The following is a 14,802-nucleotide window of genomic DNA, read 5'->3' on the forward strand; positions in this document are numbered from 1 at the left end:
TGTGTCTGTGTGTGTGTGCGTGCATGTGCATGTGTGTGTCTGTGTGTGTGTGTGTGTGTGTGTCTGTCTGTGAGTCTGTGTGTCTGTCTGTGTTTCTGTGTGTCTGACTGTCTGTGTGTCTGTCTGTCTGTCTGTCTGTCTGTCTGTGTGTGTGTGTGTGGGTGGGTGTGAGCTTGTGCCAGTGTCACAGTGCACAGAGGCAGGAAATACACATTTCCATATAATTCTGAGCTATGAAGGCATTATAATAAGTCCAATGTATGGTATGTTTATGCTTTATTTGAGAATTATGACTGTCTTTGTGTGTGTGGGTGTGTTTCTCTGTGCTGGTCACTTGTTACCCCGAGGACCCTGGGAGAAATCCTTACATGGCACAAAAGCACACAGACAACTCTTGCCCTCCCGTATTACCATGAGAATACAGGGGGGAGCCCCTCATTCAGACGCTGTGTGTCTTTGTGAGTGAGCTACACGTTAGTGGACAAAGGAGCAGCAGCCGCTAGCTAGCTAGCTTCCATAACCTCAGCCAGCCAGCCAGCAGCCACTGCACCGACACAGGAGGAGAGGGGGAGGGGACAGCACTCTCTCTCTGTCTCTTTTTCATCCTCTAGACTGATTGTGAATGAGAGAGAGAACACGCCGAGTATCAAAGACAACCGGGTGAAGGCAATTAACCAGGAGGCCAGAGGGGAGAGGATTGAGAAAACAGAGGGAGAGAGGGCTAATGGAGGAGAATAGATGCTTTGATCAGGAGGGTACTGATCATATACAGTATGCCCTGTGTATGTCATAGCAGATAGCAATATAAAAATCCCAGCTGTCAGCTCCAATACAGCTCCAAAGCATTCTGATGCTGTAGACAGAGAGAGAGAGGGGGGTGTAGTGTGAGAGAGAGAGAGTGCAGTAGAGCAAGTAGGCTGGGGGAAGGGGAGGGGAGGGGAGGGAGGACCGTGAGGGGAGAGGAGATTTGAGAGAGAGAGAGAGAGAGAGAGAGAGAGAGAGAGAGAGAGAGAGAGAGAGAGAGAGAGAGAGAGAGAGAGAGAGAGAGAGAGAGAGAGAGAGAGAGAGAGAGAGAGAGAGAGAGAGAGAGAGAGAGGGAGAGGGAGAGGGAGAGGGAGAGAGAGAGAGAGAGAGAGAGGGAGAGAGAGGGAGAGGGAGAGGGAGAGGGAGAGAGGGGAGGAGGCGGACGTTCTGTAGCAGCAGGTTTGTGAGCGCAGAAGCCGGAGGAGGAATCAGAGCGAAATAAACAGTGTGGCTGCAGTGAGGAAGGAGAGACACATAGAGAGAGAGAAGGACAGAGAGACAGAGAGAACGGTAAGTCTGTGTGTACATTACTGTCATGTCTGCTGCTGTTTTGTATTTCTAGTCTTTCTGTGAAGCGTCAGCTAGAGGAAGATGCTCTGTGTTATCCTGTGTGTTTCTTCTCTGCTGGCCGGCTGGCGATGTGAGGAAAGCAGAGCACCGTAGCACTGCAGAGAGAGGAAGATGACAGAAGGAGGGAGGAAGAGGGAGAGGGAGAGAGCGCGCATCAGGCAGAGGATGCTACACAGACAGGAAGTGGGAATGGAGGGAGGGCGAGGGAGAGGAAGAGAGGAAAGAGCAGAAATAGAGGGAGCTCCCAGCAAGTGAGCCTGCCTGGCCATTAGAACGGTGTGGATGTTTTAGTGCGTGGTGGAGGAGAGGAGAGGGGGCGGGGTGGGATTGACTGACACCATGCAGCAAGGAGGATGTGAAATGTCAACACTGAAGGTTTTCCTCCATATTGCAAATGATGAATGATATTTGGATTCCTTGGACCGCACTGCTACTTCGCCTGTGTGTTCTCAACATGAGATTCCTGATGTTGTCACCTCCCTGTGTATGTGTGTGTGTGTGTGTGTGTATGTGCGCTTGTGCGCATGTGTGTGCATGCCTGTGTGTGTGTATGTGCTTGTGTGTGTGATTGTAACTAAAGAGACAGCGTTTTGGCTGTTTGCCAAAGTCCATGTCTCAGCTGCTGTAAAATACATGTCGGTTAGAGGAAGATTGAGGGGCTAGTAGTGAGGGTAACATGTGTTGTATGTGAAAGACACATTTGGACCTTGGCCAAGTATGGTAACCTGCCTGCTGCTGCTGTCAGTGCTGTTCAGTGGCAGTGGATTAGTTGTGTGTTTGTGCAGCCAGTAGCCAGTAGCCAGTAGCCAGTATCGTGGAGCAGAGGTGTTAGACAAGACACAGTCTGCCTCATTATTGATCAGGGCTGTCAGTGAGAAAATGTTCATCACTTAGTCAGTGTGGAGGCAGGTGTGTGTGGGTGCAGAGGGGGGGGTAGGTTTATCATCTCTCACTGATTTTAGATTTTGTATGCGCTGCGTGTCATCTCCCACTCACTGACTGTTGTGTAGAATGTTGATGTACTGACATACTGAGTTAGAAGCCATTTGGTATTGGCATCAGGCCACTCTCTACAGCATTTGGTGCCTGAAACATAACATTTGGTGCATGCAACATTACATTTGGTGCATGCAACATTACATTTGGTGCCTGCAACATAACATTTGGTGCCTGCAACATAACATTTGGTTTCTGTAACATAGCATTTGGTGCCTGCAACATAACATATGTAATGTATAATACGTGTATAATATAAACCCACAGGCTCAGAACGGAAGCATTTGACCCTAAACGTGGGTTAGACAGTTTTGACCCAAACCGTGAACGCTTCATCCTCCAAACGGTCATCGTTTTTTTGCTTTAAAGTAGTGGCCAATGCTGTTTTATAATGTGATGGCTGACCTTTTGTCCAAAGAGCTCTTTTTGTTCCTAATGAGGAAGCAATTAATTTTCACTTTCTCATGTCGTTTACAACCCTTTAACATCTATATAATGTGGTTCCAGACAGCTTCAGTTCAATAATCAATGATATGTTTCAGCTGTGCTTCCTTGGGATAGCAGAATAACAGAATAACTTCTTGGCGTATATCAATCCATACTCAGGTACCATTTCTAGTAGTCTCACTAACTACTGCAGAGAGTAAGGTGAAGAGAGAGAGAGAGAGAGAGAGAGAGAGAGAGAGAGAGAGAGAGAGAGAGAGAGAGAGAGAGAGAGAGAGAGAGAGAGAGAGAGAGAGAGAGAGAGAGAGAGAGAGAGAGAGAGAGAGAGAGAGAGAGAGAGAGAGAGAGAGAGAGAGAGAGAGAGAGAGAGAGAGAGAGAGAGAGAGAGAGAGAGAGAGAGAGAGAGAGAGAGAGAGAGAGAGAGAGAGAGAGAGAGAGAGAGAGAGAGAGAGAGAGAGAGAGAGAGAGAGAGAGAGAGAGAGAGAGAGAGAGAGAGAGAGAGAGAGAGAGAGAGAGAGAGAGAGAGAGAGAGAGAGAGAGAGAGAGAGAGAGAGAGAGAGAGAGAGAGAGAGAGAGAGAGAGAGAGAGAGAGAGAGAGAGAGAGAGAGAGAGAGAGAGAGAGAGAGAGAGAGAGAGAGAGAGAGAGAGAGAGATCTATATGACCATGCCTGCCACTTTAAGGCCTCTGGATGACTGATAACCCACTAATTTGTTTTGACTCACCCATCCCTCACAGATTTGTGTGTGCCTGTCTAAGCTAACTACCAAATAGTGCGCTGCCAAATAGCTTTTCCGTGGCGTGACTGGTAAGACGCTTCAGAAGGGTGGACCATTGGATCTGCAGTTGAGCTGGGGTAACTGTGGAGTGAGTTTGAGGGGTGAATGTAGCACATGGGCATGTGCTAAACTCACTCCTCAGCCTGAAGTGTCCCCACTTATGCCTCTTAATAGCTAGCTCTTCCGTGGCGCGACTTGTAAGACACTTCAGAAGGGCAGTCACGTGTGTTTGCAAGACAGAGGTCCTGGGTTCAAGCCTTGGTATGAGCCAAATCAGGAGGAAGCGGTACTTGCTAAGCAAGCACAGTGATTCATACAACTTGCACCTGGTATACATCTCATTAATGGTGTGACACACCAAGAACCAGACAGATAAGCATCACTTTGAACCTTTATAGGAGCAGTGGTCATTAGAAGAAGATGATCATGCTATGCGAGTCACAGATCTGTGCTTCTTTCCAGTTCAGTCTACTGGAACAGCCCTCTGAGTCTCACCCAACATCATCAGCCCAGCCAGGCAATCTATGCTCTCAGCAATCTCTGACATTTGCCATGACAATGCTACTACAACAACATAAGGGCCCGGCAGGCAGGTAGCATACGGTGGCTGTACTGTAGTAGCCTGCCTGAGGGGCTCTTATGGGTGCAGTTTTGATAGCGAAGGAACAAATGGTGCTGGGCCCGGCTGGGTCTTGTTGTTGGGTCTGTTGATAGCAGCGAGGCAGGCGAGGCCCACTGGAGCATGTTCAATTATCTCCTGCTGTTGAACCTGTTGACGTCAGGAAGGACCCCTCCGGGGAACAGGGAAGGACGACTGGGGACTGTGAGAGAGAGAGAGAGAGAGAGAGAGAGAGAGAGAGAGAATAATAATAATGAATTTACCAAATGTGACAAACATCCAGTCGAAATACTGCATGCAGAGTTTTGCAAGACTGTATTGCAAGTGCAAAGAAAAACTCCAAAGAACACATGTAGAGCAGAATTGGGCCAATACCCCCTCCTTATTCGAATAGATAAAAGAGCCATCAAATTTTACAACCATCTAAAAACATGCGACCCCAAAACAGTTCCTCACACAGCCCTACAATGTCAAGAGAAGAAACAAGAGAAGAGTCCCCTCAGCCAGCTACATGCGTACAAACACCTGCGCGGCATCAGCCTCAGGCAAACAGGCATTAGATGTAACAATGTTGCCCCTCAGTGTCATTCAAACATACTTTTTATTTATTCAAAATATATATATCTTTGACCGTCATTCTATCCCCCGCCCAGTAACTCCACTCCCACTTGTCTCCAATTCCACATCCCAACCCTCAGCTTCCCTCAGCCCATCCCACCTATCTCTGCTGGCCACCCTCTTCGGATTTCTACACGCCATATATCTTTCAACTATGCTGTTTAACATACAATTTGAATCTATCTAATCAAATAGAATCCACAGATTGCGAGTTGAAGATAAATACTTTTACTAAGAGTATTAGTATATTAGTATTTGATTGACCAGGTCTCTCCAGATCTCCCAACAATGCTATTTCTAGGATCCATTTTTGATTAATGTTATGCTTTTTCAGCCATTCCTGAACCTGAAACAGACTAGAAACAGGCTACCTGAGGGCAATACCAAAACAAATGGTGTATTGATTCTGTATCCTCACAACAAAATCTGCAGACAGACAGTACATAGTGGCAGACTATCTAACCACCGTGACTGTTAGAAAACTGAGGAAAACACTGACTAGGTACAGATTCAGTGAGCACAGTCTGGCTATACAGTCGTTGTCAAAAGTTTTGAGAATGACACAAGTATCGTTCTTCACAAAGTTCGCTGCTTCAGTGTTATGAGATATTTTTGTCAGATGTTACTATGGTAAACTGAAGTATAATTACAAGCATTCTGTAAGTGTCAAAGGCTTTTATTGAAAATTACATTAAGTTTATGCAAAGAGTCAATATTTGCAGTGTTGACCCTTCTTTTTCAAGACCTCTGCAATCCGCCCTGGCATGCTGTCAATTAACTTCTGGGCCAGATCCTGACTGATGGCACCCCATTCTTGCATAATCAATGCTTGGAGTTTGTCAGAATTTGGGGGTTTTTGTTTGTCCACCCGCCTCTTGAGGATCGACCACAAGTTCTCAATGGGATTAAGGTCTGGGGAGTTTCCTGGCCATGGACCCAAAATGTTGATGTTTTGTTCCCCGAGCCACTTAGTTATCACTTTTGCCTTATGGCAAGGTGCTCCATCATGCTGGAAAAGGATGGTTGGGAGAAGTTGCTGTCGGAGGATGTGTTGGTACCATTCTTTATTCATGGCTGTGTTCTTAGGCAAATTGTTGAGTGAGCCCACTCCCTTGGCTGAGAAGCAACCCCACACATGAATGGTCTCAGGATGCTTTACTGTTGGCATGACACAGGACTGATGGTAGCGCTCACCTTGTCTTCTCCGGACAAGCTTTTTTCCGGATGCCCCAAAAAATTGGAAAGGGGATTCATCAGAGAAAATGACTTCAGCAGTCCAATCCCTGTACCTTTTGCAGAATATCAGTCTGTCCCTGATGTTTTTCCTAGAGAAGTGGCTTCTTTGCTGCCCTTCTTGACACCAGGCCATCCTCCAAAAGTTTTCACCTCACTGTGCGTGCAGATGCACTCACACCTGCCTGCTGCCATTCCTGAGCAAGCTCTGCACTGGTGGTGCCCCGATCCCACAGCTGAATCAACTTTAGGAGACGGTCCTAGCGCTTGCTGGACTTTCTTGGGCGCCCTGACGCCTTCTTCACAACAATTGAACCTCTCTCCTTGAAGTTCTTGATGATCCGATAAATGGTTGATTTAGGTGCAATCTTACTAGCAGCAATATCCTTGCCTGTGATGCCCTTTTTTGTGCAAAGCAATGATGACGGCACGTGTTTCCTTGCAGGTAACCATGGTTAACAGAGGAAGAACAATGATTTCAAGCACCACCCTCCTTTTAAAACTTCCAGTCTGTTATTCTAACTCAATCAGCATGATAGAGTGATCTCCAGCCTTGTCCTCGTCAACACTCTCACCTGTGTTAAAGAGAGAATCACTGACATGTTGGCAGCTGGTCCTTTTGTGGCAGGGCTGAAATGCAGTGGAAATGTTTTTTTAGGATTAAGTTCATTTTCATGGCAAAGAGGAACTTTGCAATTAATTGCAATTCATCTGATCACTCTTCATGACATTCTGGAGTATATGCAAATTGCCATCATCAAAACTGAGGCAGCAGACTTTGTGAAAATTAGTATTTGTGTCATTCTCAAAACTTTTGACCACGACTGTAGAGACCGGTCATCACAGGCAAACCTATCTGCCCAGAGAGGACAGGCTGTGCTCACTCTGCCCCCGGGGAGAGGTAGAGACAGAGACGCATTTCCTATTACACTGTGACAAACACTCAGACCTAAGAGAATCTTTCTTTCCCAAAATTATCATTCAGTACAAAGAATTTGAAACTGAAAATCTGAAAAGTCATAGTCAATCAATCAATAATATAATAATACTTTTAGCAAAAATGTTTATTTTTAATTCACAATCTGTAGAAGCAATGAGAATAGAAAGGTTCAGAACTTTTGTAAAACATCACAGTACGGTTGAAATATATATGGCAAATAGAAATCCTATATGGATGGTGTTAAGAGATAGATGGGAGGTATTGAATAGAGTTGAAGGATGGGACTAATAACAAATAACAACAAATAATAACAAAGATAGCTAATAATGTAAGCATACTGTGTCCATAATAAGTATATAGGTTGTATGTTGGGAGCTTTTGGGAAAGAGCACAGTTAGAAAGATATGGCATATAGAAGCAAACCGGATGGACATCATGAAAATGATCGGAGAGGTTGAGAGTAGAAGAAGTTCAGGAGCAAAAAAAAAAATATATATATATATCATAGAATTATTGTAAAATTAACTCTGTCCATAAGGTGTAGATAGTAAGTATAGACCGGAAGTAGAGGCCTGGGCATTGTTGTTCACTAATTTACTCCAAGTAGGGAAAGGATGGCGGGGTTGAAAAGTAATTTACATTTACATTTACATTTTAGTCATTTAGCAGACGCTCTTATCCAGAGCGACTTACAGTTAGTGAATACATATTTTTTTATACTGGCCCCCCGTGGGAATCGAACCCACAACCCTGGCGTTGCAAACGCCATGCTCTATCAACTGAGCTACATCCCGGCCGGCCATTCCCTCCCCTACCCTGGACGACGCTGGGCCAATTGTGCGCCGCCCATGAGTCTCCCGGTCGCGGCCGGCTGCGACAGAGCCTGGATTCGAACCAGGATCTCTAGTGACACAGTTAGCACTGCGATGCAGTGCCTTAGACCACTGCGCCACTCAGGAGTACATAATAATAAAGGGGAGTATATATATAAAAAAACATGGGGGATTGGAAGTGATGCAGACAATTACATTGATAGAAGATACAATCTATCTGCAATATTAAGCTGATCCACCCCCCCCCACCAAAAAATAAATAAATATATAATTTTTAAAAAGATTTTGAAACTATAAAATATGAAGAAAAAATCTCATATTTATTGGGTGAAAAGCCTAAATGTTTTGGCAGCCAAATATGTGTGATGGACAGCCAGTTAGAAGTGCAATGTAATGTCAATAATATTTCCCTTTTTGTTTTGTTTTGGCTTTCATACCATGCAATGTGGCTTCTCAGTCATGTTGAGACTGGCCTATTACTATTGCTTTAATGTATTATTATTACAGTTTTTCTCAATTGCTAAAACACTAAAACCCATTGGCTGAACAAAGTTCTCAGTTGCCTGGACTCATTTAGCTAATTATGCAGTCTGTTGTCAATACCTTAAACCATTTCACATGGTAAAACACAATTTGCAGATCTCACTTAAGACTTTTCAGCAAAACTCTAAACACATTCTCATTCTCCAAACACATTCTGCACTCTAATGCACATGTCATCCATACTGGTAAACACAAGTGGCAACAATCAAATACAAATAGAGAACACATTGATTGAACACAACCACTCAAAATTGATTTAACCTGTTTCAAATGATGCGACACAACCAATATAAGCCAGTTCAGAGAGCAAACAGGTTGTTGAAGGTGGGAAGGAGAAAGTCTGAGAATGGATAGAATAAACAATGTGAGAGGATGAGGACGAGTGCGTATGCGAGGTGGGCGACGAGGAGGAAGAGGAGGAGGAGGGCAAGAAAGAGGAAGAGGAGGACGAAGAGGAAGAGGAAGACAAAGAGTGGAAATATCTGATGAAATTCGAGCAACAGTCATAGACCATGTTCTTGTCCATGGACTGACAATGAGGGAAGCAGGACTTAGAGTGCAACCCAATTTGAGCCGATTTTCTGTGTCCACCATAGTAAGGACATTCAGAGAAGAGAACAGGTACAGTGTACTACTGTATTTTTGTAATTGCAAATTTACTGTACTACACTATATGCAGCTGTTTCAATAGACGTTTGTAAAGTTAATCACTGTATATATTGTACTGCATGAATATGGTTTGTAACTGCACAACTACTTTTTGTAGAATTGCAAGGCTGCCACATGCAGGTGGAAGGACAGCTATATTCACTGGGGAGCAAGAGGGCGTTATAGTTGGCATGGTCCTTCAAGATAATGCAATACGACTCAGAGAAATCCAGGAACGAGTGATACAAGACAACACACACTTCCAGGGAATCGACAGTGTGAGCATTTCCACAATTGACGTGTCCTCCATCGTAACAGGATGCGAATGAAACAAGTATACAGAGTACCTTTTGAGCGCAACTCACCAAGGGTGAAAGAACTGCGAGCTCAGTATGTGCAAGTAAGTGTACATTCAGAAAGATTTACTGTCATCCAGATTGTCTACAGTACTAACACATACTATGTGAATGACATTACTCTTCAGTACATACAATGTATGTGAATCAGAAGTGCATACAGTAGGCCTAATTGTACTCTACAGTATAGCACTGTCTGTGTACGACTTACAAAATCCTACATACAGTATATTGTATTTCTACACAGACAATATTTGACTTGGAATCCTTGGACAGACCCCATGAGTTCATCTTTGTCGATGAAGCAGGCTTCAATCTAACAAAGAGGAGAAGGAGAGGCCGAAACATGATTGGACAGCGGGCCATTGTTGAAGTCCCTGGTCAACGAGGTGGCAATGTCACAATCTGTGCTGCTATCAGCAACCATGGTGTTCTACATCACCATGTTACACTCGGGCCATATTACACCCAGCACCTTCTAAGATTTATTGCCAATCTAAGAGATATTTTATTTGAGCAGCAGGTTCAAGAGCAGCAGGGTCAAGAGCTAAATGAGAATCCCATTCCCACCTATGTGATAGTGTGGGACAATGTCAGTTTCCACTGAGCTGCTCAGGTAAGGGAATGGTTTGACATCAATGGGCAGTTTATGAACTTGTACCTCCCTCCATACTCGCCTTTCCTGAATCCGATTGAGGAGTTTTTCTCCTCTTGGAGATGGAAAGTGTATGATAGACAACCCTACACCAGAGTAAATCTGCTGCAAGCCATGGATTTAGCCTGTGGTGATATAGGTGAGGAATCATGTCAGGGCTGGATACGGCACACAAGAGGCTTCTTCCCCCGTTGCCTCAGGAGGGACAATATTGCTTGTGATGTCGACGAAGTGCTCTGGCCTGACCCAGCCCAAAGACAAGAAGAAGCACATTGATCACATGTTTACTCCTTTGATTTTTGTCCCTTTTAGTATTGTATACTGTAGTACAGTGCATTGTAGGCTGTATACTGTACAATGGACATATTGTATGGCCCTGAACATTGTGCTTTCCATTTGTTAACAGTACTGACTGCTCAATAGATTTTGACTGGTTGCAGGTTCATATCAACAAAGAACAAGAATTACAGTATCACAGAGACAAAGGACAAGTTTGTGAGATGCAGGGTACAGTACTGTAAAAATAGGGGTACAAGGAGGAGGAAGAACAAAAAACAAAATTGCAAAGAGCAAAGCAGAGTAGTAATTTCTGATCCATTTTGAGCTACTATGATAGAACATGTTTTCGTTCATCAAAAGACAATGACGGAAAAATATGAAATTTGTTTAGAGATTAAAAATGTACTTCTCCCTGAGAACTGTATGTTTTGAACAATGTGTTTTCTATTTTTCGGTGTATTGTTTACTGACTGCTTGAGAGTGTATATCATTTTGATCACTTTGTTTATGATTTGAGAGCAGTGTTTGATTTTGAACACATGTAAAACTGTTTTGAGGCGAATGTTTCATTTTGCGAGAGGAGTCAGAGGTTTTGTAAATAGTGCTTGAAGATGAGGTTTTGTGTTTAATGTTTTCAGGAAATGGAGCAAGGTTTCAGAAATTGTGTTTTAGCAATTGAGAAAAACTGTATTACCATTCATATTGTTGTTGTAGTTGCTGTTAATGGTAATCCCATTTCCACTACTACTACTACAACTACTACTATTATTATTGATGCCTTATTGCTATTGGTCCCACCATTTTTTGTTATATGTATACTTTGACAATGTACTGTAAGTAATTGTCTACTGAATTGAATTGATTTGAGAGAGAGAGAGAGAGAGAGAGAGAGAGAGAGAGAGAGAGAGAGAGAGAGAGAGAGAGAGAGAGAGAGAGAGAGAGAGAGAGAGAGAGAGAGAGAGAGAGAGAGAGAGAGAGAAATGCTTGTTTTGGCTTTTTGGAGAAAGAAAGAGACAGAAGTTCTGTGGGAGGGTCCTAGAGACAGAAAGTCTGAGTATGTACATATGTGAGTACATATACATTTTCCCTGACAAGCCAAAGTACTCGTTACATTTTGAATGCTTAGTGGGATAGGAAAATTGTGAAATTCACACACTTTTAAAGAGAACACATGGTCATCCCTACTGCCTATGGTCTGGCGGACTCACTAAACACAAATGCATCTTTTGTAAATAATGTCTGAGTGTTGGAGTGTGTCCCTGGCTATCCGTACATTTTAAAAACAAGAAAATGGTGCCATCAGATTTGCTTAATATAAGGAATTTGAAATGATTTATTATTTTACTTTCGATACTTAAGTATATTTGAGCAATTACATTTACTTGTGATACTTAAGTATATTTAAAATCAAATACTTTTAGACTTTTAGTCAAGTAGTATTTTACTGGGTGACATTCACTTTTACTTGAGTAACTTTCTATTAAGGTATCTATACTTTTACTCAAGTATGACAATTGGGTACTTTATCCACCACTGATAGAATTTGAGCATGAATGCTGTGCGAGTCCTGTTCTGTGTGATCTCAATCTTTGGGTCCATCTAACTGAATGAGAATGTCCATTCAACATACTTTATCTATGTATGTAAACCAAAGGTCAATACATTGACGCATGAATCACCATACTGGCAGTAATCCACTGGGCGACACTAATACATGCAGTCTCTGTGGACGAGGGATTCATTCTGGAGGTTAGGATCTGATTGGCTGAGTTCTGAGTTTTGCATAACTTCACAGACGAGCATGTTTGCGTGTGTAAGCTTAATTTAATTTGAGGAGAAATGTCAAGGAGAAATGTCGAGAATATTTCTCAGTGGAAATGGAAATATCACGTTGGTGATTCTTTTCTGAGTCAGTGCAGCTAGATAAGAAGCAGTGGTGTTTATGTGTTGTCTTTGAATCCTTTTGGCAGTATTTATCAGTTTGTGCTGCTAGAATATTTTTGTCAGTGTATTTGACAGGAGCTAGCATTTGATGGTTACAGCCCAGTTGAAGTGAGACATGTTAAAAGTAGTGTACTATATGGGAATAGGGTGCCATTTGGGACGCACCCTATTACCATAGATCACTGAGCTCCATTACAGTTGACACCCCTCCCTGTTCCCCCCGTGAACCTGTCCCCTGTCCCCTGTCCCCTGTCCCCTGTCCCCTGTCCCCTGTCCCCTAACCACAGACCTGTCTCAAATGTAATCCCCATCCTCATTGCTTCTCTCCGCCCCCCTCCTCCTCCTAATCCTGGCTCCATCACACCCCCGGGTCCTACTTAGATGTGCCTCCACACTGCCTCTCTCTCTCTGATGACCTCACAATGGGACTGTGCAACCTGCCCTGGAGGTGATGTCATCCTCCCAGCAGACTCAGAGAGACAACATTATGTTATGTGCAGTGGGGGACCAAGCTCCTCTCACTGCTGTAAAGATGCTATATATCCATATTTATCTTTCACCTAGGATGGTCCCTTACTAATTTGTCCTCTGCTAACACTGCTCCTGTCCAGTATGGTGGCTTCCATTTTATTCCCTAGAATCTAGTAGAGTCATTATAATTTATGCTATAGTATGGATTGTAGTCTTTGATATGGTTGGTGGTTAAAATGATGAAGATGATGACAATTTTCCTGCTGATTTTTCTTCCGGGGCAAACTCTAGCCTATGACCCCTGTGTCTTGTTGCCTGGGGTGATGGGGTTGTAGAGCAGTATGATGCCTGTCACACAGTGTGGTGCCTGTCATACAGTATGGTGCCTGTCACACAGTGTGGTGCCTGTCATACAGTATGATGCCTGTCACACAGTGTGGTGCCTGTCATACAGTATGGTGCCTGTCACACAGTGTGGTGCCTGTCATACAGTATGGTGCCTGTCACACAGTATGGTGCCTGTCACACAGTATGATGCCTGTCAGACTAGGAGACCCCTGCTGTTCCAAGAGAGAGGCTGAGGCTGAGACAGGTCTACCCAGGCCAAGGTTACAACCTTGCTGTCAGCACAGGAGGTTGGTGGCACCTTAATTGGGGAGGACAGGCTCATAGTAATGGCTGGAAAGGAATACATGGAATGGTATCGAACTCATCAAACACATGGTTTCCATGGTTTCCATGTGTTTGATACTATTCCATTCACTCCATTCCAGCCATTATTATGAGCTGTCCTCCCCTCAGCAGCCTCCTGTGGCTGTCAGGTATACCCAGGCCTCTAACCAGGCCTCTACCCAGGACTCTACCCAGTATTCTATTCAGGCCTCCTCCCAGGCCTCTATTCAGGCCTCCTCCCAGGCCTCTACCCAGGCCTCTAATCAACACCATCAAGGTACTGATGCCTCTGCTACCTGCCTATGGCACCATGTGGGCCTGCGTGGTGCTGTGTGTGTATGTTTCCCTGTCCTGTCCTCAGGTGTCTTTCTGTGCATGTCTTAGAGGGCCTTTGTTTTTATAACTTTCTATCTTTCTGTATCTTTGTGACTGTATGGTTTGTTCATTTGAGAGTATGATAAGTGTGTTGAGGCACTGTGAGCCTGTCTTTCCTCTCTTCTCTCTGCAGCTCCAATTCTCTCGGCCGTCTTTGTGGTTCGATTTATTAGGCATTCCCACCCTGTCTTTATTAACCTCAGTCTCTGCACATAGGAAAATGAGATATAAAAATTTGATCTCCCTATTTCTGTTCCCCATCCACTGATTCTGCTTGTCAAAGGAGCGGTTAGAGGGAGGAGGGGAACTTTTAAAGGGATACATACATACCCATCGTAGGCAATAGGCACATATAGTGCATGTAATTGAATGTTGATGTTGTAGCTCTCCTGCTGGGTTTTGTCACGAGTTGTCCTTGAGTATACTGCATCAGCAAGACTGCTGTCAACTGTTCAAATCAAAATCAAATGACATTTTATTGGTCACATACACATATTTAGCAGATGTTATTGCGGGTGTAGCGAAATGCTTGTGACAAAAAAAAGATCTGGGCTAATAATGTAAGAAATAACACACAAAAAAACAAAATACTGCAAAGTTGCTTAGGAGCTAGAAGCGGAGCTGCCATGTCTGTCGGCGCCATCTTGCAATAAAGCCGACAGACATGGCATTTCTAAGAATGCTCTCGTGCTGGGGTTTTTCAAGAGAGTATAGGGCCTACTGCTTCAGTTAGATTGTTACCAACTGTCATTCTAGTGCATCTCCAAGAAAGAATTGTGTTTATGTTTTTTCTTTTTGTCTTCATCTTCTCAGTGAAAAAATGGCTACCCTTGTGGTGTGGCACTTGGGAACAGAAGTTTCTATTCTCACAGGAGGTACAGAACAAGAAAGAGGCATCCTCCCTCCCTCCTTACCTCCTCATTCTCTCATCTCTCCATCCCTCTCTCACTTTTTCATTCTCTGTGTTCATAATTCATGAGCTGGTTGCTGTCTCAGTAGGAGTTAAGCCTGCTGTAATTACGTAG

At 43.9% G+C, this 14,802-nt stretch overlaps 1 protein-coding gene across 4 annotated transcripts in view; it reads left to right on the forward strand.

The window, feature by feature from the left end:
- The first annotated feature begins 1,143 nt into the window (after positions 1 to 1,143).
- Positions 1,144 to 14,802, forward strand: part of LOC121569489 (MAGUK p55 subfamily member 3) — a 53,157-nt gene continuing 39,498 nt past the window's right edge. For 2 of the 4 annotated variants that reach the window (XM_045213654.1, XM_045213655.1), the window contains exon 1: positions 1,146 to 1,314. The gene's annotated coding sequence lies outside the window, so the exon portion shown is untranslated. Of the gene's footprint in view, positions 1,315 to 14,802 lie in introns of all 4 variants that reach the window. The other 2 variants (XM_045213652.1, XM_045213653.1) reach the window with 2 other exon arrangements.

The sequence above is a fragment of the Coregonus clupeaformis genome, unplaced genomic scaffold (genome assembly GCF_020615455.1).
Source record: "Coregonus clupeaformis isolate EN_2021a unplaced genomic scaffold, ASM2061545v1 scaf0136, whole genome shotgun sequence".
Classification (NCBI taxonomy): Eukaryota; Metazoa; Chordata; class Actinopteri; order Salmoniformes; family Salmonidae; genus Coregonus; species Coregonus clupeaformis.